The sequence below is a fragment of the Numida meleagris genome, chromosome 2 (assembly GCF_002078875.1).
Source record: "Numida meleagris isolate 19003 breed g44 Domestic line chromosome 2, NumMel1.0, whole genome shotgun sequence".
NCBI lineage: Eukaryota > Metazoa > Chordata > Aves > Galliformes > Numididae > Numida > Numida meleagris.
In genome coordinates, this window is record NC_034410.1 from 67,243,230 (window position 1) to 67,267,415 (window position 24,186).

General features: G+C 42.5%; 1 protein-coding gene and 1 long non-coding RNA gene across 5 annotated transcripts in view; one reads left to right on the forward strand and one right to left on the reverse strand.

Moving 5' to 3' along the window:
- The window catches only part of LOC110394877 (cadherin-6), a 106,463-nt gene that overhangs the window by 69,065 nt on the left and 13,212 nt on the right, over nucleotides 1–24,186 (reverse strand). The window lies entirely within an intron of this gene.
- LOC110394879 overlaps nucleotides 1–24,186 on the forward strand; it is a 62,723-nt gene that overhangs the window by 35,429 nt on the left and 3,108 nt on the right. For all 4 annotated transcript variants that reach the window (XR_002435992.1, XR_002435993.1, XR_002435994.1 and 1 more), the window contains 2 exons: nucleotides 19,161–19,279; nucleotides 19,549–23,874. This is a non-coding gene — a long non-coding RNA (uncharacterized LOC110394879). The remainder of the gene's footprint in view (nucleotides 1–19,160; nucleotides 19,280–19,548; nucleotides 23,875–24,186) is intronic.

Genomic DNA, 24,186 nt, shown 5'->3' on the forward strand with positions numbered 1-24,186 from the left:
GCAATTTTTGTACAGCAGAAGCGTGGAGAAAGGGAAAATAATGAGAAGTAACAGCAAGGAGAAAGAAAAAGAGCAGCAGCAGAGAGGTTCCTTGCTTGGCAGTGCTTCAGAGCTGGGATACAGCTGCTTATCCATCTGTGAGCCTGGGCTGCAGCCAGGTGAGGGGGGCTCAGGACACTCCCATGTGCTCATTTTCTCCCCATTTGTACTGAGCCCGTGCTAGTGGCACTTGAACATGTTGACCAGCATCTCAGAGATCAGGTGTTATCTTAGGCTCCAGCCCACCAAGGGATTTGAATGGATGTCCTTCTCTCTGCTGTCCCTGGGGACACTGCTATCATGGCCTTGTTCACAGCACTGATTTTCTTCTTGAGGCAGCCACCTATTCTGAGCAGTTTCACACCACCAGAATGAGCTCCATGCTGGAACCAACAGTGTCAATTCATTAGTCAAGGCTGACCGAAGTTTGGTGTCACATCTCTGAGATGCAGCCTGTCATTTAGAGGCCTGAGGGAAATGTGGACAAGGGTGACTTTAAGCAGCCTTCTTTTTTTGATGTTCTGGAGACCTTAAGTGGCTCCTCACATAGCTTAGGCAGTCCTGAGGATCTCTGAGTCCCTACACCACCTGCTCTTTGCTGCTTAGCTTCCACCTCTCAAAATGTCTGCAGCATTGTACTCCCTGTACTCATAGATACAAGAGCAGTTGCTGGGGCTCACTTTCTGGGCCAGTGATAAAGTCTAGGGGAGAACATCTTTCCTGTTTGAGATTGGAGTTTTGAAGGCTCCTTTAATGACTCCTTAAACAGACATTTTAGTAAACACAGGGAGTCTGGAAGAGTGATGGATGACTCCTTGTTTGGGTCCAGTTTCAGCATACAACATGACACACAAGTTGGTTGTGGAGGGGGGAAAAAAAAATCAACCCTCCAGACCACATGTACCTGTCTGCTGCTGAAAACTAAAGAGGGGCAGGGCAGTCCTGAGCACTTCATTGCAGTGGTGTTGTGCACCTGTTGAGCTGAGGCCAGGATGTGGTTCCCTATAGAAAGCACCTGGGCCACACATCCTGAATCAGCACATAAAGGAAAACAAGTTGTCACTAAGGAAAAATGTTTGTGTCTGGCCTGCCTTGCCTTTTCTCCCCACCTCTTCTCTAATGGAGGATTGAGATACATCATCCTGTCTCAGCTCTGCTTATTGAGTGAAGCCTAACATTTGGCTTTATTAATAGAACACCTTCCCTCCTTCATTCCCCTAGGATAAGAATTCAATCTTTTTCCCAGGAGCTGCACTTTTATGCATACTTATGGGCAGGCAAGGTTCACAGAAGGTGACTCCCTACAAAAAGCGTGTGTCTTCTCAGTGCCAATTTGTTTCTGCTGGAGGACCTGTAGTAATCTGCGTGAATACTTGCAGGAAACAGAGAACAAAATATGATGTCCTAGAAAGTATAGGCTAGCATGAAACACGAGGAGGAAAGAATCCTCATTCTGGTTAAAATTAGCTAAGCCATTATGAAATTCAGAGATTTCCCTTTGTGTCCCAAAGTAATTTATTGGGATTTTTTTCTTCTACTGCTGCTTGGTGAGTGGGATGCAAAAGAAACTGATAAGCGATGAATGTATTATTTTTCTGATGTGGGGGGGGATGTAAGCATGGCTTGCATCTAGGGGAGAATAAAGGAAATCAGAAGCAGAATGGGTTGCTGTGTTATTACTGCACATTCTACAGCCTGGGAAGGGTAGGAGAGGGGTGACAAAAAACTCAGGGTTGGTCAAATACAGTCTCCCTGGGGCTTAAAAGGGACAACGCACTTCGACTGCATCCCTTTCAGCCACTGTGAAGGGACACTACCCTGAGCGCCCTTTGAGTATATAACCCTATTCCTCATACTTTTGTCTGGGTAACATCAACCTTGTGGCCATGGGTCCTCTCCTGCCTTGTGACTACATCTGCACTTGTTTTAGTCATTATTAGTTTGTTGTTTGTTTTTTTTCTAAACTGCTTTTAATTGCACTTCAGAACTTTTGTATCTTACTTTCTTTTCATCCTCATAGTGAAGAATACTGTGAGGTGGCAGCAGGGTAAAATCTATAAATTCTAGTTTAGACAAGGAAAAAAGCTCTGAACAATTTTTTTAAACCATTTTTTCTTGCTTGCTGTTATTTATAGACTTGATCTCCAACCCTACACCCCAGCTCACCTCTGTACCAAACCACATTAAGTCTTAATGAGAAAATCTTTAGGGTGAGATAATAACAAATAAATAGCTGTTTACTCACAAGTCCTTTCTATTGTTTCTCTTTTCTGTGTGCGTGCTGTAGCATTCCTGTGGCTGACAGGATCAAAGTAGTCTGGCTTTTGTATTCCCATAGCTGGTCACAGGCTATATGAACATTTTTCAAATTCACCCTTCCACCCAGGACATGTACTAGCTCTCAAGGAGGCATAAAGGAAACATCCCAATCCAATGACTGCTGCAGATGTGTTCAATAAAAGAGGAGCTGTAACTACACAAATTACCTTTGCTAAGCTGCAGGGTGCTGCAGAACTCCTGGAATGAGTTTCTCCCTGCCGCACTTTTCATTCTCTCTGCTGGTTGTGAATGAATACAAATTAAGAAGAAATCGCTGAAAGAGGTTATAGGCCTATACAAATATCTTACAAGAGAATTGGACTGCTCGTACAGCTTATTTCTTTTTTTTTTTTTTTTTTTTTTTTTTTTTTTTTTTACATTGCTGATAGTTTTAGGAAGAAAGGGATGTTACCTCTTTTAGAAACCTGTATCTGTAGGGGAGGAAACTGAGACATTTAGCACAGCTTACTGGCAATTTCATTACAAGTCTTGCAATAATTGATATTTTAATTAAAGCCCCAGCTCCTGGAGACAGGTAATTGTGTGCAGATCTCTATTTTCATTTAGGAAAACATGCTTCTATTCAGATGTTTGCCAAATAATACTGGAAAATATAACCTGTGTCCCAGCCACCCCAAAGCTAGAATGCAATGAAAGCCAATCTGCGCTTAGGATGTTTTTTCATTGTTTGAGATGCAATGCTTCCTGAGTCGAAAGCTTGGCTCATTCATGTTGGGGCCAGGCCCCAGGCTTTCAAGTTTGGAGTGGTTAATTCTGGGCATTTAAACTGAAGATTTGAAATGTATTGGGAGGAGTGGTAGGAAGAGGCTGTGGCCACCTGCAGTGGGAGGGGAGAGGGAGGAACGAAGACTTGTTGCATGCTGCGTCTGCTAGCTGTGTCCCCAGGGGGAGCAAAGGCATGCCCTCTCTCAGAGAATGAGAAACTAGCTGAGAAAAATTGCAGCATTACCTTCTATTGAGGAGAACAGCTTCTGAGAGATTGATTTACTTCATCTTTTGGCTTCAGAATGCCATTTAGCAGTGTATTCAAAACTGCTGGTAAAAAATGAGTCCTTGTTTCAGCCCATACACAACCAGACTCTCTGCCATAGCTCAGCCCTGTCCTTTCACGAGCGGCACCCTCAGCTCTGTAGTGTTTTAAGGAACCAGCCTGCTTCTCCTTCCCTGGAGGAGGAACAGAGGAGCTGGTTGTAGTTTGGCTCTGTAGGTGTGGAGGCAGGATTTTAACTGTACTTCCACATGTACTCTACTCCTCGCAACTACTTTGTATGGTCCCATCAGCAGCTGCAGAACCCTGGGACATGAGGCTGGAAGTTTTCCCACACCACATTTTTTTGCTCTTTGTGAATTTGCTATGCGCAGCTAATTTTAGATTTCTATAAAAAGAGCCAACGTGAAAGAAATTCAAAACCTGTAGCGGAGTGTTGCCTTTTAAAATAACAGATTTTTGGCTCCAGGCCAACCAAACTGAGAACAAATGGAAGAAAAATTCTCTTAAATATTTAACATTACACACGGGATTATACTGGATTACAAATAACCAAACATGTCTGTTTATTTAAAAAAATTCATTCCAAGTGCGATTTGTTAGCTTTCATGTTTTTTTGTTGCTACCCAATGATAGTAAGAGCCTCTTTTGGGCTAGAAAATGATACTTCGTTACTGGCTTATAATTTTTTTTTCCTTTATATTCAGAGGATTCTTCCATGGTCTTTGATAAGAGTAGAGTGGGATCCATTCCCAGTTAGCAAATGGTGCTTTCTTTTTCCTTCCCTACTTCATTAAGAATACCCTGCTGCAAATACAGCCATGGACTTGCTCATTTTGTTGTACCAAATCATTGGTGTGAATGTGTACAGTTTAATATATAGCCTGCTCAGGTGTTAGCTGTCAGCAAAGGTAATTTGAAATCTTTTTCTCCCGGATACGGCCAATAACAATCTCTACTTACATAACTGCCAGAGTTTGGGGAACAAGCTTTATTAATCTGTCCTGTTTTAAAAAGATAGTACATCAGAAAGGGGGGGAGGGGGAGGGAAAGGCAAAGGGAATGAAGTACGAGTAGTTATTATGTGAGATCCTTAATAGATTAGTGACATCTGAGAGACAAAGAAGATTGAGAACTGCAAAAGGAACTTTAAAATTATGGAATTGATATTTGTCCAACCACTGAAATAAGGTGGTGAATAGTATCAGTTCAGAAAATCTGTATAGGAGAATCTGGGCCTTGATGCTCAGGATTTAGAGCCTCTGAACCTTTTCTCAGCTGCCAGCTGACCCTAGTGGTGCCAGAATTCCCCAGGCACTCATGATTTTGCCATGAGAGCCCTCCAGGTGCATGCAATTTTGCTACTGAGAAATGGTAAAATTATGCAAATCTGATGCAGGCAGGCAATGTGGCAGCTAATGCTTGGCACAATTCACAGGCTAGACCCTCCTCCTCCTATTTCCCTTCAGGAGCCTCAGCTGGGACATCAAAACACATCTACCAAATTAGCAGAGCTTTCCAGCCTGTTTCTTACCTCCAGCCCCTATGCTCTGATGGGGCTCTCCAAGCTTGATCTTGTTCAATCTGTTGTACTGAGGTTGTCTATCATTCCATAAAACTCACAATGCGGATTAGCACCCAGGCCACTCTATCCACTAGACATAAGCCTCCTTTCCAGTATTTCTTTGGCCCAGTAACAAAGGGAGAGTTTTGGCTCAAGTTCTTTCTCCTGCCTGATTACTTCCATCTTCCCTGTTCTTGCCTAAATGATACAGCATGAACTGCATCACAGCTCTACCTTATGCATCCCAGTGGGATCAGATGGGGAGTGAGGTCTTGTCCACATGTTTTCTCTCAATTGCAGCTGTGTTGGCTTAAGAGCTTTTTTGTCACCAGACGCTCATCTGTACATCCTGCCAGGAGAGCAGGTTGTTAGCTGCACAGTTCCTTAGCTCATTTCAGTCAGAATGAGCTCACTGTAGATCTCGAATGAGCCCATACAATCTTCATAGAATCATAGAATGGCCTGGGTTGAAAAGGACCTCAAAGATCATCTTGTTTTAACCCCCCTGCTGAGTGCAGGGTTGCCAACCACTAGACCAGGCTGCCCAGAGCCACATCCAGCCTGGCCATGAATGCCTCCAAGGATGGGGCATCCACAACCTCCTTGGGAAACCTGTTCCAGTGCGTCACCACCCTCTGAGTGAAAAAATTCCTCCTAATATCTAACCTAAACCTTCCCTGTTTTAGTTTAAAATCATTCCTCTCTGTCCTGTTACTATCTACCCTCGCAAACAATCATTCCCCCTCCTGTTTATATGCTCCCTTCAAGTATTGGAAGGCCACAGTGAGGTCTCCGCGGAGCCTTCTCTTCTCCAAGCTAAACGAGCCCAGTTCCCTCAACCTTTCTTCATAGGAGAGGTGCTCCAGCCCTCTGATTAGCTTAGTGGCCCCCCTCTGAACTCATTTCAAGAGCTCCGGGTCTTTCTTGTATTGAGGGCCCCAGGCCTGGATGCAGTACTCCAGATGGGGCCTCACAAGAGCTGAGTAGAGGGGGACAATCACCTCCCTCTCCCTGCTTGCCTCTCCTCTTTTAATGCAGCCCAGAACACAGTGGGCCTTCCGGGCTGCCAACGCACACTGCTGGCTCATGTCCAGCTTCTCTTGACCCAAAGGAACTGGGGAGGGGTCTCAGGAGGGGCCTAGTTGAAGGACTCTGGGGAAGGTGGTTACAGCCAGAGGAGGATGCAGGAACAAGACCTTGGCCACACTGAAAAATGGAGGCTGATGCAGCTTTTGTGTAGAATAGATGGAGGGACTGAATTGTGACTGAACCTCTGTGCTTGCCTGGTCTGCAAGCTGCCAATTTAGCTATTAAGGTCTAATAACAAAATGGAAAGCTCAATTATAAAAGATGAAATGTTGCATTAGAGGTTAATAGAATGGTCTGATAAACAAATCAGTTGTTGCATTTCATCGCCCTGTTACCAAATTACTGGTTTGTCAGTTGTATGCTTCCACCCTTTTTCCTTGTAATACAGTTGACTTGAATATTATCTGTCTTCTCTTTGAAGATAACAAAGTATAGCTCAGACTTAGCTATGTTTCTTTAGCTAAAATATCTCCTGTTCTCTTATCCCTCAAACAGCATTTCCTGCTTCAGTCATGCAGAAATGGATGAAATGGGAATCAGCTTGGGGGATTTAATCATGGTGCCAAAAGGCACAGAGAGCCCTGGGGATTCGGCACCCTCTTCTAGTCATACAGCGTTGACACCAGGGAAATTTGAGATGAATGTATTTGATAGGATAGAGTCTGTACATCATCTCCATTAAAATCTCCGCTTTCTCCTGTTTCACTGCATACTCTACACTTACACACTCCTGTCAGAGAAGTTGAAAAGCACTTCATAGGCACAGAGCGGAGCCTCACAACAGTTCTTTATGCTAAGTGCTATATCTAAAAGATTGAAGGGGAAGCAGAAGAGGAAAATGAAGCCAAGAGGGATTAGTGCCAAAAGGGACTTACAAAAATATTTGCATGAGTTAAGGTAATGGGAATTAGGCACCCTTCTGACTTCAGTGCATCCCATGGAGGCGTCTAGCTTCCATGGATGAGCTCCTTTGGGGGATTTAGCAGGTCTCTTGAACTAACATTATATCTTTATAAGTCACATACAGAAGATTGTGTCAAGCCTGGGCCAACTGTGAATATTACTGAACATTTCTACTTCTCATTGAAGTAAATGGGATTTGGGGCTATACAAGGGTCCAGCCCATACATCTCTGAGGCTGTGACACGGAGCCTGAATAATCCAGAGGCCTGACAGCCTCATGTACCAGTTGGCTGAGTGTGCTCAGAAATAAAAGGCAATGAGTGCACGTCCATGGTTATTGACCTGTTTCCGAGAGTGGCCCTCGATAGCCCCCAAAAGATGAACATCTCTGCAGGGACTTGCATGTGCCAATGCACAGTGGAGCAGGGATAAAATCTAGCTGCTTTCACACCAGCTGTGGAGATGGTGCCTCATCTTAGCATGGTTTGTGGCAGGGAAGTAGCTGGGGCAGTAAAGGCTATGGGGAAGCAGCCTGCTCCCCATGAAGTATTGAGATATCTGATATTGTGTTGTGGCAGAGGTTTCAGAAATGCTCAGTATTTCCAATGTAATGTTTTCATCTTTTCCTGATCCCTTGATCTTTACGATTACATAAGCCTTTTGAATTAGATGGTATGTTTTAAAACCTCATTGTCTTTTCAAAAACAAAACAACATCTCCCTTGCTGTAACGTCTCAGCAAGACAATTGAGAAGTATGTGGACAACACAAAATAACATAGAAATCCAATGATACGTAGCCTGCTGCATCCCCTGAGCACAACTGTAATGTTAGTTTGCTATAGATGAGACACTGTCAGAGGTTTTGAAACCTCTTCATACATTTTACAGTGTGCTGCAAAAACAGCAGGCTTGGCCCTGGTGCTTCTCTGATCATGAAGCAAAGAGAAAAGCAACAGCAGAAACGAGAGCAATGTCTGCTAATACAGTGAGTGCTATATAACCTGCTGGAGCACTGCTGATATGGGGCTGCATGCAAAAGTGTGTGTGTTTGTTCAGGTGTGAATATATGCATTGCCTCCCTTTGTTTACATGGATGCTTTTGTTTCCTGTGTTTATACAAGCTTGTTTTAAAGGCTGGCACATCTCATCTTTGAAGCTGTGAATCCCTCAAATTCCATCCAGACTCACTGCCAGCAATCCACAGCTGTACGCAGCAAGAGCAAGCGAATAAAACAAGTGTAACTGGAAGGAGGGCAATGCTGCTTTGCTCTTGTGTGAGCTTTCACTTTAGTCCTATGAAGGACCCAATTTAGCAGAGCACTTTACTTTCAAGCTGTATATACTTTTACTGAAAACTGCTAGCAGACCTAAAGATAAAGATGTACTTGAACGCTTTGCTGAATCGAGGCCTAAGCAGCAGAGCATAACAGAGAAAATGTTGATCATTATCTAAGAAATGATGGGCTGGCATCACGCTGATAGAAGTACTTTTTCAATGCACATAAAAACAGTAGGGATTACAGGTGAGGAATGAATTTCTGCATCTTATCTCTCGCTCATTGAAATAAATGGTTTTATGTTTCCAGCAAGTTTACTTAACTTGTTCTTCCAAACAAATTTTTTGTACTTGAACTGAGTAGGGAAGAAGGTGAAGGAGCTCTTAAAATGGTTCTGCAAGTTCAAGGCAGCTTCCGTTTTTCTCTAGCAACACATCTGTCAGTGTGGTGGAAGGCTCCATGTAGGAAGAGCTTCGCACTGAGACTTACCCTTTGACAAATGGGAAGGAATGTTTTGCTTTACAGTGGTCTTACAGACCAGGTGTGAAGTGGCTCTGTTTATCACCTGTGCTGGAAATCCCTGCACCTTGCCATTCCCAAAGTACCAGAGCATTTCTGAAGCCGGGAAAAGCAAACAATGCCTGGTAGCATAAATGTCTTCCCTGAGTTAACGGTTTCCCTTGCAGAGAGAGAGAAGGGAGAATTTGAATTTGAATGTGCCCCCTGCTCTGTGTGTGCACACACACATACACCTCCTGCCAAAAGATGCATCTGGTTCTATAAAAATCCCGGATCCTCTCGCATGAATGCAATCTGAAGTCATAGGTTTGCATAAGAACCAAATCCTCAGCCAGAGGGCTGTGAAGTATCTGTCAACTTGTCAGCTGGATGCATACAGAGCGAGCTATTTAGAGCTGGTGTTGCTACTTGGAAGACAGGGACTTGGTTATCTTTTTACTTCTGTGCACCTGTGGCCTGTCTCACCTATGTTATAATACTTCTTGGTTTTATCTCACCTTGTTTGAGCTAAGGGCAACCTCAAAGCAAGTGGTGCCCTAACCCTTGTGTGAGGCAAACCTTTCCCTAGGAGCACTGAGGCAACACAGAGCCAAGGTGCTGCCCTGTGAGCAGGACAGGGAGGGACCTATGTGGGGGAGAAGAGATCAGCATGAGTTGGAAGAGGCCCCCTGGTACTCAGCAGAGCCACTGTGCAGCTGGCCCATCAGATCTGCTGGGAGGTAGCCTGGGAAAAGTCTGTTTTTATGAAGGAAGTATCTGCAACAAGACAGACAGACTAGAGCCATAGGAAACAGTACGAGTTAAGAGTCAGCAGTACATCCCACCCTTGTGTCAGGTGATATATGCTCTGCTTTAATTTCTGGTTCAGTCAACTATGGACTTTGAACAAAACTTCAGCCCAAACTATGCATGTTAAACAAACAGGCTTTCAGACAATCAGTGTAAACTTGACCACGTCAAGTTGACCATATCATATCATTCTGCAAATAATTGCCTATTGCCTTCATAACAGAGGGTGCTACCCTTTAAAAAAAAATAAAAGGAAGAAAATAAACCATACTTTTGGTCCCACTTTCTCTATATCAGCTACTGGTGACTGCAGACTTTCAGGATGTTACTCAAGGGATGTACTGCAATCCTGTAATGCTGGCCAGTGATGTCAGAATCTCTTCCAAGATGCAGGTGTTGGCCAGCAAACCTGAAATTAAATCCCACTGTGATATTCTTTATCTTATTCCATTGAAACAAATGGGATAGTGGTTCACTGCTGACTCCTCCTTAAAGTGTGGTCTGTGACAGCGATCTTGGAAACGACTCTGCAAGGCGAGCTCTCCCATTCCTGCTCAGAAGTGCTCTAGCAGATTAAAAACAGTGGGATGGAGAAGGAGAGGTTGCTGAGCAGTTAATGGCACTAGAATGGGGAGATTTCATGTTGTGATGAACATTGCCATAGCTTGTGACCTTGCCTCGTGCATGTGGTGCTGATTATACAAAAGGATCCAGCAGATGTGAAGGAAAATCTAGTTTCATCTCCTCCCAGCTATCACAGGCCCTCTTTGGTAAGTGGAGGATTACGATACTTTAGGAAAATAATGTATATATCTGCGTGTGGCTGCAATAATGATGGATTTTCCCCCCAGCCAGAGTAACTGTGATTGATGCAGCTGGTGCAACCTATAACGAACACTAAGGTTAATTGGAGCCAAGGGCACAGCAGTCCTTAAGTAACATTATTGTGTGGTGCACTCATGTGCTGTCATTAATTTTCCTATTTGTTTGACTTTACAAAAAAGCATGGGAAAAAAATCTGAAAAGAACAGACAAAAGATGTCAATTATACCTCCTAGTACTGAGGATGAGGAGGAGCTGAATCACTCAAGTGCTTGATGACATTCTGCTTTTGTACCGCATAACGCCTCCAGGTAACTGGAGAGCATACTGTGCAGTGGCATTTGCTACATCTGTGCTCTTCTGTCTCTTCTAGCTGGTGCATTAAAAGATTGGGCATCATAACACTTCCAGGCCATGGGTATTTTATTACAACACAGTTCAACCTGAGTCAGAATTTGAACTCCTGAGTTAACACTGAAAAAAATATATGGAACATAGGTTTAAATCAACTTTGCTGTATGAGAACAAACATGGGGGAGATCTGGTCTGGAAGCACTCTGAAGGTGGCCAGCATCGGGAGCAGCAGAGGGGTGGTCAAAGATCCAAACAGGCTGAAGTGGGGATAATCTCCTTTCCACATGATCCATTACAGCTAGCAACTGCTTTCAGCTCTGAAAATCTGAGATATTTACCACCTTTCTTTCTTGGAGCAATCTCATTCACAACTGTTTCTGTCTGCACACATCTCCAGTTCCCTTTTGGACGTTACCGAAGCTGAGCTTAGCAGGATTATGCATTGCAGTGTCTCCGGCAGCACAACAGCTTCATGTAGCATGAAAAAACATTTCCTCTCCTTTGTGTTTATTCATGCTGGGGCTGGACCACAAAGCCTTGTGTTGTGGGACATACTATAAAGCAGCCGTAGCAGAGAGCAGAAGGTAGCAGGAATTACAACAGTGACGTGAATGAGAACTGATAAATCACCTGACAAATGATGTTTGTCTCTGCTGATCCCCCAGTGTTGCACAAATACCCGAGACAAGTCCATAAAACATGTGAAACATTGTATACTTGTCAGAATAATCCAAACAAAAGCCCACCATCCTACTCCCTCCCCTCCCAACAAACAATGCAGTGTAAGATCTTTTGCTCTACTACAAAAGCCAACAAGTCAGAAATGATTCACATTCTTGTATAAAATAGATTTTTATAAGATTTTGCTTGAATGAATGATGACTGTCAGAATGCAGTTATGTTAGGGTGTGAACAAAGAGAGCTTTCAGTGTAGTATAATACCAAGCATGTAAACTAAATTCATATTATAGATAAAATTAGATCCCCATTATCTATCTGAAGTGATATCTTCTGACACCTTTGCGAGATTTCAGGGCAAACAATAGCATGCCAGGTGCAAAACCTTCTGCCCAATTCATTCCATGATAACAGACAAATGATGATGTTTGGCCACCAAAAAGAACACGTGCAGCAGGAAAAATTACAGGTGTCTCTGTGCTGCCTACATGTAACTCTGTGTGCATGCTTTTTCGCACTTGCACCCCTGCAATATATTGCATGTGCACCAGGGAGAAGAGGAGGTGGGAGCAGGGGCAGGATTTGTGCATGTTACAGATACCGATACAATATATATATTTTTTGTCTTTCCCTATGCCCTTCTGGCTGTTGTATTTCCTACATGTGAAGATCTCAAGATCCTTCCCTCGCTATTGTTTATTCTAACAGCTATGTGCACCCTGATGAGACTCTTTTCTTGGACATATTAGTGCACTTAAACATGTGATATGCCTCTTTTGGCTCAGCTGCAGCACAGAACTGTGGATGTACTGGGAAATGAGGATGTAGAGTTTTCCAGACTGCTGAAAACAACTCGACTGCTGAAGAAAAGCAATTATTCTTGCTTTTGGATTACTCCTTTCTTAGGAAACATAGTGCCCTGCCACTGCACAGAAATCTATTGGGTGAGCAGTAACTTGTAATTGTCAATCTAAAATCTAACTAATAAGCAATTGAAAAACTGTGGGGAGGAGGGGAGCGGGGGGGCAAGTAAAGCTCAAGCTCCTGAAAATAGTCCATGAATATATTTCACATTCAGGTTATTAATTATTCATTGAAAAAATCCAGAATGACTGACAGGATCACAGTCCTTTTTAGTGGTTCCTACAATGCAATCAAGATATTAACTCTGCCCATGGTGGTTTTTTTTTTTTTTTTTTAATGGAATTGTAATTAGAACGTAGGAAAAAATATTGGCTCGATTTGAGACAATGCTCCTTAGTTGTTATTTTAATGTATTAGAAAGATGGTACTGCAGTGCTGTAAAAGCTTGTATTTTATAGGGGGACATATTGATGGGACACATGACTTGGAGCAGCACATTCCTACAGTGAGCAAGATCTTGCTTTTGGCCACTCTTATGATGCATCTCTCAGATCCTCGATATGATGTTACATGAACCTGCAGAAACCATATGGTACAAACTCCTACGCACTGGCAAAGCATTTGGGCTTTAACATGCATGCCATGAATCTTTTTGCCAGTGCTTTGCACTTCTAGAAAGGATTACAAAGTTGATGTTACACAAGGGGAGCACAGGGGAGCTTGATTCATTCTTAGAGGTGGCTTAAGAGCAGCTTGGGGTGCAGAGGTGAGGTTAAAGGTAACTTTCAGCCATGCTTACACACCACCACTCCTCATGTAGTTTCTGCCTGATCGTGCCCTTGATCTCTTCCTCTCCCTTAATGCCACATTTTGCCATTTTTAAGCTGCTTCTGCATGATGTACTCCAGGTCTCAGGTGGGCCACAGGACACAGGGAGGGGTGAAGTGCACAGTGCACTCCTGCAAAGTAGATGTCTGTTATGTGGAGGATTGTGATTATGGGAGAAATGGACTCAGTGCCCCCAGATGATTCCTCCTAGTGCTATGTTCCCAGGAAATTCAGCAATATTTAGAGTAGCCTGAAGGCTATTTTAAGGTATGCCAGCTGCTAAACACAGCAGGGATTCATCAGGGTAATAAAGGACATTTTAGACCAAGTCCTGTCTTATACTCTCTGCAGAGAGTGTGATAAAAAGAAATTGCTAGGAAAGCTCTGCTCAATCTGAGAATGCACCTGTTCTGGGATAAGCCTTCCAGGGCTGAGTTTAGGCTGAGGACAGATTTACACTGGAGGAATGGTGACAATAAGCGCTAATGCAAATGGACTGTGTAAGGGGAATAACAATAGCGGAAATATTTAAGGTTAAAGACTGATATTTGCAACCCAGGTTTCTGGAGGCTGGGCTTTTGGCATTTGATTTTTCTTTTTTTTTCGTTCATTAAACTCATTTGTAGTCCTCATCAATGCAACTCAGCTGTGTGAGTTCTCTACCAAGTGGTGAAACGAACCTCCATACCAGAGGCAGATGGGCGAAATGGTGTCTGTGTGACTGTGCTGTGAGTCTGGTCACAGCATAATGTACTGAGTGTCATACCCTGCTCCTTCAACTCTCCCACTGGGGTGAGTAGAAAGTAAAGAGGAGACTGGATGTTACAGGGAACGTCACTCAGCTCTGCGCTTCAACGTATGATTCTGAACCTGGAGTTTTGAAACGGCATTAGCTGGGTATAAATTGAAGCTGCAGGAAGCAGCAGATGAAAGCACACAGCATTGGTATATATATTGAAAGAAGGATGCAGAGAAACTCGGAGAAAGGCGATGCTATCGGCCTCCCAGACTTGTGCTGGCTGTCTCGGTGCAGCGCGCTGCCAGAAAGCTATTCACCCTGTGCGGCCTGCACGCTGCCGGTACACGCACCCCTCCTTCAAGGGGCTGCCTCTCTGCCCTCAGGGGACGTGACACGGCCCTACGAGTGCCGGGAGGGGACAGCCCCCTCCCCTCGGGGCCGCGACAGCAGCCCTCGGTGCCCGCTGGCCGCGGAGGGCGGCCGCGTGGGGGCGCTGCAGGCTCGGCGGAGGCGGGCGGCACCACGGCCGGGGTGGGCCGGGGGGATCGGGGCCTCTGCTGCTGCTGGGCTCTGCTTTTGGAGTGCGTGTTTAAACATGTGTCCCCCCCCCCCCCAGAAAAAAAGAGGTTTTTTATTCTTGAGCACTTCGTAAGAACTCAGCTGGAAACGCAGAAATTAGCAAGAAGTGAAATATTGATGTGAGCTTAATGCAGTTTGAGGTAGTTATTTTCGCTGCGGTAAGACAGCAAGTCCAATTAACTGTTTCCTATTAAGTGGCCTAAAACAAAAATAATGTGGTTATGACCTGACTGTGGGATGAAGAGATGCTGACCCTGAATGCGGATGTAAATAATTTAATAATTTTCTGATGGCAAAACATAAAGCTGCTGCAGCACGAAGAGGCAACAACTGGATGAAGGGATAAGAAGGGAAAATCATGTTGAGGATCGGCATTATTAAATATTGCTCTCTTCAAACGCTGCTTGTTAATCACAAGGGCTTTGTTGGCCTGAACGTGGATTGTATCACCTCATCCCTTTATCCCTTTACACAGCCCGGTGGGGTGAATTCCCTTCTGCCCATCTGCAAACTCCGAAATGCAGTCATTTTCAAGGAGATTCATATACAGAACCAAACTAAACACGTTCAGGGGGAGAATTTGTATCTAGTTTTGTCTTTGACTGATTCAAAAGCAGCTGATCAGCTGTCTCACAAAGCTGCAGTTTTGTTTTATTAGTCTAAATTTCTTTTAATTACATTTTATAATGTTTACTCTCTTTGGCATCTAAGCAGTTGGAATAGGAGCTAGAAGTTTGCATCCCACTCAGTGCATGGAGAGAAGGGGGGGTTACGTTTCTCTGAGGCAGATGAGGTGGTATTTGCAGACGCTCTTGAAGCAGTGCTTGCGCTGTGGTTTGCACTGCAGGGCTGGGTTAGCACACTCGACTGCTATGGAGACCTGCTGGAAGCCCAGCAATAGGAACAATGCTCCAGCAACCAAGAAAGACAGAAGTCTGGTGTGAGATTACAGCGTACTTCCTAACAAGGTGAAATTTTTGGATGAAATCCTGCAATCCCAAAGGTTGCATTTATTTTTCACATGGATGATTTATGACCACAATTTTCTCCCGCTCTGTAATGACACTGCAGGTAAACTGTCTGGCTCGCCAAGCAGAGCGTGGCTGTAATGGGGAGGACAAGTGCACTGCAGTCTCACAGGCAGAGCCTGACAAAAATCTTAAGATGTTCTGATGCTTTTGGGTGCTGAAAAAAACATGCTCAGAGTGGCTTTCCGAATGACAAATGTTTTCCTGGGAGCCCAGGATGAATCTATACACCAATGGTTATTTTTCAACTGCCACTTTTCACGGGCCAGCCAGCTTTGAGTTATTTGTTTTGGAACAGTATCTTAAAGAGACCTAAAAAGGTGTTGTTTTCAACGTACGTTGTAATGATCGTCCTTATGATCATGCAATGAAGCCATCTTCCTTAAACCTTTCTGAATGATGAGCAACATTCTAAGAGTGGCTACATGTGTAAGTGCTTGAGGCTGCCCCTGTCCTCAAAAATACACCCATGCCTAAGTATTTACAAGACTGGGCCCATCTCTGCTAACTGGAGTTCACCAGAGCAATTTTTAATTTAGCTTGTTTCTCTTTTTGCACTCATAGCTGTTCTTTGTTGTCTACCCTGATAGCTTCCCCTTGCTATTATTAAAAAAAAAAAAAAGCAGAAAGTTGAGTTGTAATTCAATGTGAATATTTTTCTGAACTCCAGAGAAGGCGACTTGCCTTGAACTAGCACTCACATCTAATAGTGCTTGAGAGCTGCCTCTTGCACACCTCCGGCTGTGGTCCAAGCCTGGTGCAAAGTAGTGCTCAGTGCTTGCTGCCTGACCTCACATGGAACCAAGCTCAGTCTGCACACCCATCAGGGCATGGCTGCAGGGCTGAGCAACGCGCTGTGCTGCAGAGAGCCTCCAGCCCTCCCTGCTGCGGCCCTGACACCGTGCTGCACCAGCAGCCTGCCTAATTCATCCTGCTGACAGGCAGCATTCACCAGCCTGCAGGTGGCATGGGGCTGGTACAGCTCGGCTGCTCTGGTGGGACCCCGTGCTACACGGGTACCAGCAAGTGCTGGGGTCTGCAGAATGGTGTCAGCCCACCTTGTAAGGATGTTCTCATCACCTCCAAAGGGAAATCAGCAGCACCGCTATCACACAGTGCCTGGGAGAGACATCTGCTCTTTATACGGGTTGTATCAGATGAAAGGAATTGAAACACAAAAATCCAGCACTACCCTTTTTCCTAACATAATCAGTATTTTTAGGCAATTTATCTGTTTATTAACAGGAAGGTTTTAAAACATTTTGCTTGAGCTGACATTCTTTAATTATAATGTTCACACTGCTGAATGTGCAGTCACACCAGCAAAAGCTTCATTGTGAAAGAATGCACAGATTCAATCTGTTTCTTTCTGTATATTTTTTAACTTGGTCATGTTTTTTTTTCCATTCATAATTATTTTTTGTTTGCTTCTCATATTTCTTCTTAAATGTGTTTATTTTTTTCTCCTTGCACTGTTGTTCCACTTGAAAACACCAGGATTAGCATGCAGATGTTTTTTTGATCAGTTTTTTTTAATCATTCCCATTTTCCACAGCTTATTTCAATAGCTAGGGATTTTTGTTTGTTTGCTTGTTTCCAACCCTGCCTTGTTGCTTTTCTTTCTGATAAATGCTTTACCCGTGTTTTCTTAGTGTAAACACCTTCTGTTTGCTATCGTTTCCTTAAGACAGCATTTCAGAAAATAAACTATTTCTTCTAGTTAAATAGATTACGGGCTATGCTAACTATGTCAGTAATCTTGTATCTTCCACATTTTTAGTGCTTTACTAACCATGAAAGCTTAGGTCAAATAGACATAGTTTTAGGAAGGTTTTGCAAAAATAAATAAATAAATAAAAGCATGTCAATCCGTTGTAAAATTGTATTTTAATACCTCTACAAATGGCTTCCAGAATTCTGCTAAGTTACAGGATTTACTGAACGTAGAGCAGGTATAGGAAAACAAGAAATGAACAAGTTTTTTGTTTTTTTTTTTTTTAATTTATTTGAAAAGAATAATCCCCTCTCTCTTTAAATAGGCACCAGTTGGAATTTTGGCAGTCTTGTAATTTGCAGGATAAGTTTGATGAGGGTCAAATTATACTTAAACTGAGAGGAGAAAAGATGCTCAGCAGCTTAGCGTGGGGAAACTGCCACCAAATGCCACATACGTGATGACCAGCAGGATGAACAGAGCACCCATGAAGGTGGCAGCATCTGCCATCACTAACTCTGTATTATAAACATGGAAGAGGTTCAGCAATGTCCTCCTCTCTTGCATTAGAACAAATAATTAATGGGTGTTACCGGGCTGGTATTTCACTAGACATTTTCAATGTCAGGAAGCTAAAGTTGGGGTAGGTGTTGCTTCATAACCCTGAACATTGCCAGAAACTAGGATTTCCACCACTGCTGTTTAATAGCTACATATTTTTTTTCACAGACTTCTGTGCCTGAAGGTGGAGAGGAAGGTGGCCTGTACCTCATTCCTTACAAGGAAAAGCAGCCTAAGATCACTTCAGCCAAAATTACCTTCAATGATGTGTGCTGGGCAAGCTCAGAAATGCCATGAACTTTAGTTGTATGGGAGCCTGGCCAAATCAACAGAATGTGCTGCTCATTTCCAAAGTTCATTTAATGTCTAAAACTTTGTTCGTTAATAGCTCCCTCTCTCATCCTGAATGACCCGGTCTTTGCCTGGTGGGCAGTTCTGTTTTACAGAGAACAGTCACTGCATCCTGGTAACCCTGGGAGCAGCTCTGTGGCAGTACCACAGAGTGCAGGGAGAACTCAGTTCAGAGGGCACGAGCACAACCTACACAATTAATTTGCCTTTTAGAGAGCTTTTGCCACCACCATGCATTGGACTTGATTCCTGGGAAGGGGTATTGGCTGAAGTTAATAAGCAACAAGATGCTGAAATGTGAATTTTCCCCACAAGTTTTTCTACAAATAAGTAAATGGAAAAGTCCAGAGATTATGCTTTTGCTAGAGGTCTCATAAAAAATGGATTCTCTTTGAGAAAATTTTTGAGACAAAGTATCTTTTCCCCTCCAAGAGAAAGTGGGAGATTATCTCTTACCTGTGGCTATAATCAGGATAATATTACAAATCTGTTTTTCCCCTACAATCCTATTTCTTTTTGCTAAAGTAATTAATTTTTTGTGGCATCACATGCTTCAAGGAGAAAACACAAAATGATGGTGCTACAGCAGAGCAGCAAAGAGGGGATTTCTTTTTTCTTTCTTCTTTCTTGTTCTGCAATATTCATCTGAAAATGCTTTAGGGCTTAGTCATCTTTCTTTAAACCTGTGGCAGTTAATAAGTGTTTTGCCAGCCCTCTGTGTCTGGTCATGAACAGACAGAGGCAGAAGTTCCTGTAGCCCTGCAGCTTCTTTGCACCGTTGCAGCTGAAGCAAAGGCAATATGGTGAAGGTGTAAACCTCTTCCAAAAAACACTGGTATTTGTGCAGAAGTTTAGATGCGTGCTGTCTCCAGTGTGGGACTTGGATGTGTGAGGTTACAGAGGGATTATCCTAAAGCTGCCTCCTGCTAGTGGGAAATGTAGTGATTTCCCACACCACCACAGCCATTTATTACAGTAAGAACACAACTTAGCATCCCTCTCAACCATTATTACCATGCATATTTTAATTAGTTCCCTCTAGTAAAGCACTTGGGCAGAAAGGAACAGTGCAAATGCTAAGTGTTACAGTCATTATCATTCACCTTTAGCTGATACATTTCTGTTTTATTTAGCTATTTGTGACCAAGAAGTCAACGTGTCTTTGGGCAGATTGTACTTGGATGAGCCAGTGGAGACCTCAGGAACAGAGAAAAGGGGTCCTGAAGTCGTCCTTGTTCCATAAAGCTGAGAGGTAAGTTTGCTTGTAGTGTAATAAGCTACAAGTTGATAACAACGTAATAAATTATTGCAGTTAAATTAAACTTATTGCCAATTCCACGCCTAAATAAATCATGAGTTGGACTGACTTGAAAATAACTAAGATGACTGTTCTTTTATCTTGTCCTCCTTATTAGAGGTAATGTTTTCAAGGCTTTCTTTATATCCAAAAGCTAGAAATTTTACTTTTTTTTTTTAGTGAAAACTGAAATCCCTGTGTAATAACGTATTTCTCTTAACAAGTCAGATTTTTAAAGAAAATGAAAGCCAAGATTGGACAACAAGGAATGGTGTATACAGGGGATTCAGAAATGAAACAAACACCATTGAAAATTAAATGTAAGGGTCTGATTCATTGCTACCATTCGTATCAGCTGAGAACAATTTCATTAAAATCTACAGGTAAGTTATCAACCTCCCAAACTCATGTAGTCCATTGAAAATTCTGCCAGGATCCTCACTGGAAAGGGAAGAGCTACAATCGTATGCAAGTAAGAGCAAATGTAAGCCCTGTCATTTGACCAGACTGAAAATTAGATAATGTCCTCAGCTGTTATAAATGTCATGGTTTTGCTTTGGTTTTTTTTTCCTTGAAGAAATACTGATTTGGCTGTCTGATGAAATGAAACTTCAAGGCTGAATTTCAGATCTAACTTAGACTTCAGTGGAAAAAAAAAGATGCCCGCATGATCTGAACAGTTATATTCATTTTAGATGCATAAATGTTTATTCATAAAAGGGTAAAATCCATTTATTTTGTTCTGTTTTTGAATATGTGTCACATGGTCTGTTTGCAAGCTTATGCTTCTATTAAGGTGCCTAAATACTTAGAGAATTTGCAGACCCCAATGTGTGGCTCTGCAAACTCCTAAATAAGTTATCATTGGCTTCATGAAGCAGCTTCTCCACTGTAACTGAGCAAATGATCAGCTCCAGGATGAAAAGACCATAAAAACTAGTGATACAATACTCTTTATTACAAAAAAAACCTGAACTCAGCACAAGTAAAAATTATTTATGAAAGGAAGGGTACTGCTACTCAAAGCTTAAATTAACCAATTCCTTTTTAGAAACTGTTCTTTAATGGGTAGTTGTAAAACTGAGGATACCTTTGGTTCCCTCTTGCTGTTCCCCCTTCATGGTAGGTGATATTACAAGTCAATGTTTTAATTTTAAATGCATGGCTTGAATACGCTAGGTATACCGCCATAGATCTTCCACTGCACAGCTAGAGTTAACTAGAAAAGTTAGTTCCACCCTCAGATAAGAGACTGTCCTGACTGTTCTTCTCTGCAGATATGAGAAAACAAAGGCTATGACCTGAGTAACTCAGTATATTGTACAAAGATCCAGAGGTTCGCAAATCCTTACCTTGCTTGCTTCCATGGCTACTCTGGGATAACATTTTGTTTTTACAGTCCCTTTACTGATGCAATCCTTCTGCAGCGTAGACACTCCACAGCTGTGGAAGCCAAAAACCTTTATCTATCCACAGAACAGATAAACAGCAGCAATGAAAGTTTCTCCACCCTGTGTTTTGCAGAGACTATGCCAGCGTGCAGGCTAGCAGCACTGTGCTCCATACCACTTCTGCTACTGGTTCATGGGTGCCACAGCACCACTGAAAGTCTCAAGAGATGATGCTATTACTACAACCCCTACTATTTATTTTTTATCTATGAAAGGGAATGAAAATACGTGTTTTGCTTACACAGTCCTCTGAAGATCCATTAGGTGGTACTGATGGTGCTTTCGGCTGCTGGCATCTGTTCTAGCTGCGGTTTGAGTAAGGGACCTGGAAGGTAGAAGGTTTTCAAAACCTGTCTGCTTGCCAGTCCCCTGAGTTATCCTGTCTACGCTGGTATCAACGTATTGAAAGATGCGTGATACCAATCAGCCAGCCAGGTGCAGAGTGACAGTTTACTGAATGAGACAAGCATGTGAGCATGAAGTAAAGATGCAGAATTTCTCTTGCGAGGCCTTTTAAACACTCTTACTGAATTATGGTTTTTCAAATAATGTTAGTGAAAAGCTTTTGGAAAGTGTTCTGTGCTGTTCCCTCATAGCCCTCCTCCATAGGCATTTAGCAATCCACAGCATTGTGGAGAAAAGATAAATGCTCTGAGTGCGTCTTTCTTTTTTAGAAAAGACAGAACTTTAAAGGATGTTAAAAGGAGATATAATCATATCATGTATAATTCTACTTAATGTAGTTTCCTCCACAAGTGTTATTCTACATTTCTTTCTTTGACAATATTTCTTTTAAGTGCCAGTGTTCTGAATGGGACTATGAGCGAGGCTGCCACACGTAACCCATCCTGAGCAGAAGTTGGGTCAAAATGCTAACTCCGGTATTCTGCTAGCTTTTTGTTGTTATTGTTTGCATGTCTGATAAAGGCAAAATCGCACACACAATCAAAATGTCCCTTCTGGTGTGAGCTGCTCCCACATCCTTTTCCTTCTTTGCTCAGAGCTTTTAAAGAGTTCATTTTTATGGGACTTGGGAGTTGAGCCTCCTATTTTTGGCACACCATCCATACTTCTGACTTTGCAAGGAAAGGGTTTGAGCTTATAAGGAGTATTGATTGATATTACAGGGTATGTGAGTTGTGCCCAGATCCAAATACTCAAGAGTGCTGAAGGCTTGCAGTTTCTGGGTATACACCCTGTTCTCTGCAGCAAGCAACAACCAGAAGGCTGTCTCTGTGAAAATGTACTCCCTACCCTTGGCATCCTTTCAGTCAGGCAGAAGCCTTGCATAGTCCAAGTCCTCCAAAGCATCCACTGCTTTGCTGTCACAGAGGCCAGTTTATCAGACAGTAAAGGTGATGACAGCTCTTTAAAGTTACTCAAGATACACATGGATTTACTCTAGTTAAGGACTTGGCCCAGATTCTTTTTTTGTTTGTTTGTTTTAATGCATTAACAGATGGCAAATATGCACTGAACGTGGCCAAACTACTGGTTTTTGAGGGCAATGACTGCTTGCTATGCTAATTTGAGGTTTTACTTTATGCAAGCTAACCTGGAGGGACACAGTTCAGAGTTGGGTAGAAGAAGCAGAAAGACTCAAGCTGCAAAGTGCAGAGCTGGATATCAGTAACCCATTTAAAGCTGGGGTGTGGATGCAGGGGTGTGTGTGTGCTCATTCTGAAGAAATTCAGAAAACAAGGTAGGAGGAGATGTTAAGAGATCTCCTACTTCATACATTTATCTCATTCATTCATGTCAAGATGAAGTCACTAGCACAACGTAGATCTCAGTTCAGTATTCAAGCACCTTCCCTATGTGAAGGTATTTGACTTCATGGATTGGATTCAGGCCAGCTGACATTCCACCACAGTCTGATATTCACACATTCTCCTAGAAATTTTATCATGGGGACATAATGTAAGTGCTCTGGTGTGTGGTGGAACTTGATTAGTAATCAGCATCTAAGGATAGAGGTTTAGAGATGTGTATGAAACAAACGTCCACAGATTTTTCTCATCTGTCAGTTCTTTTGACACCAACACTCTGTCTGTACCTGCAAACTGTGCCATGCTATTGCAGCGATGTAGAAAAAAGTCAACATTTCCCACAAAAGTCTGTTACAGCAGAAAGTAACCCAGAATAAAGTTCCTACTGACTGAAGTTGGGCAGTTTGCTGTCTAGTTCAGACTGTGCAGCAACAGAATAGAAATAAAATACAGTTTTGAACACTTTGAAGAATTACCATTAACAAAATATAGCAGCATAGGGCATTTTTTTTTAAATGGTAACAGTTCTATCCGTGAATACAGTGGAAAGATGTATGGGAAAATGGAAGGCAGAATTTATCCTAAAGACCAGTAAAGCACATACTACAGCCTCCCCTGACCTCTAGTAGTATCTAGTGAATGCTTTGTACGACAGTTTACTTTGTAGTTCTTTCTCTTTCTTTCGTCCAAGAATTGTGATATCCTCATGTTGTACCTGATTCCACGTTGTTTCTCAAGATCATATGTTCTTGTGCATTACTTGCTTTTTTTCATTTATGATTCATTTCATTTATGATTTAAGTGAACCAAGAAGCCATCTTCATGAGTGAAAAATCACACTGACCTCACCTGAAAGAAGACTTCAAAATCATTCCAGTTATTACAGACTGAATCGTAACATACTAGACATTCAGCTATTTTTTTAATGTGTGCTTTAATTGAACAAAAGCATATTTGATGTGTTTAATTTACACATCTATTACAGGGTAGAGCTTACTTAGCCACTCAGTTCTAGTACAATTTGCTGCAAAGTTAGCCACATTTTGGTCAAATAATCTTACAACCAAGACTGATTTCTCTGAGCATTTTTGCCAGCTGGGACTCTATTAGGTTAGAGCAGTGTTTTATTCAATTAGGACCTGTGGGCACTAACGTAAAACCAATAAATAATAATATGTTGTTGTAGAATAGTTTGGATAAATAATTACTTAATTCCACAGATAAAGTAAGAACTATTTGCTGTTGTTGTGTCATTGGCCACAGAAGTCCCATGACATTGCTTCCGCTCTCCGGCTGTATGGTTGAAGATTTTTCAATGGGAGAGAGTGAGGTGAGCTGACTGCTTTCAGTTCCTGGGTTGATAATGTATTCATGTATTTTATTCTGATTTCCTGGACCAGTTTTTCAGCTCATGCTTATCATAACAGCTCACTGGAAGTCAAAGGAATAAAATCTGTTTTCCTCTTTTGACTGAGAATGTGACTAGCTAAAATCTCAACCAGAACTGAAGAACGAGATAGAAACCTTGAGTGTTGCTAATCCTGAATCTAAGGGACTTACTCCTCACAGATACTGCTTAGTCTCTGATTCAGCACAATCTTTTGAGCTTTTGCTTAAATCCCACTGACAGTAATGGCCCACA